The following is an 875-nucleotide window of genomic DNA, read 5'->3' as shown; positions in this document are numbered from 1 at the left end:
GACTGACCATTAGTGCTCCACCAAAAATTAGATATAGCACTAGTAAATTAGATATAGCACTAGTAAATTAGAATCCGAAAACAAGACATCACAAACGTCGGAACTGCAGTCGCCACAGACTTTATCATCACTTCTTTCCCCCCTTTTGAAAGAAGTTTAGCCGTCCAACCGGTAGTACGACCCTGGAACTTATCCCAGACATAAGAATTATTTTTTATTATTTTTATTTGTGAATTTTGGTATTTTTATAAAATCGAAAGTAATTATTATCCTAGAGGACAATAACCTCTTTTATTCCTTCTTTCGAATTAAAAAAAAAAACAAATTTTGTAGATCAAACAATTTTAAAATTGTTAATTTTAATATTATATTATAATTTTTAATTATCACATCTAAATCTAATCATTTTTTATAAATATAAACTGACATATAATTTTATTTAATTGTAAAATCTAAACTCTAACCACTCTTTTATAAATCCAAACCGACATATAATTTTGTTTAATTGTAAAATCTAAGCTCGAACCATTCTTTTGTAAACAGACATATAATTTTGTTTAATTGTAAAATCTAAACCCCACTTTTTTGTAAACTCAAACCGACATATAATTTTGTTTAATTGTAAAATCTAAACCTTGACCACTCTTTTATAAACCCAAACCGACATGTAATTTTTGTAAAATCTAAACGCTAACCACTTTTTTGTAAACCCAAACCGACAAATTATAAATTTAAACCCTAATCCTCTTTTATAAACTCAAACCAACATAGTTTCTTTAATAAAAGATCTACATAATTTGTTTCCTTAATTTGTTTTATCTTTTTATTTTAATTTTGATTTTTTTTTAATATAATATGATATGACATATTGTTGT

This window comes from Camelina sativa, chromosome 14 (genome assembly GCF_000633955.1).
Source record: "Camelina sativa cultivar DH55 chromosome 14, Cs, whole genome shotgun sequence".
NCBI lineage: Eukaryota > Viridiplantae > Streptophyta > Magnoliopsida > Brassicales > Brassicaceae > Camelina > Camelina sativa.
This window is presented reverse-complemented; position numbering follows the sequence as displayed.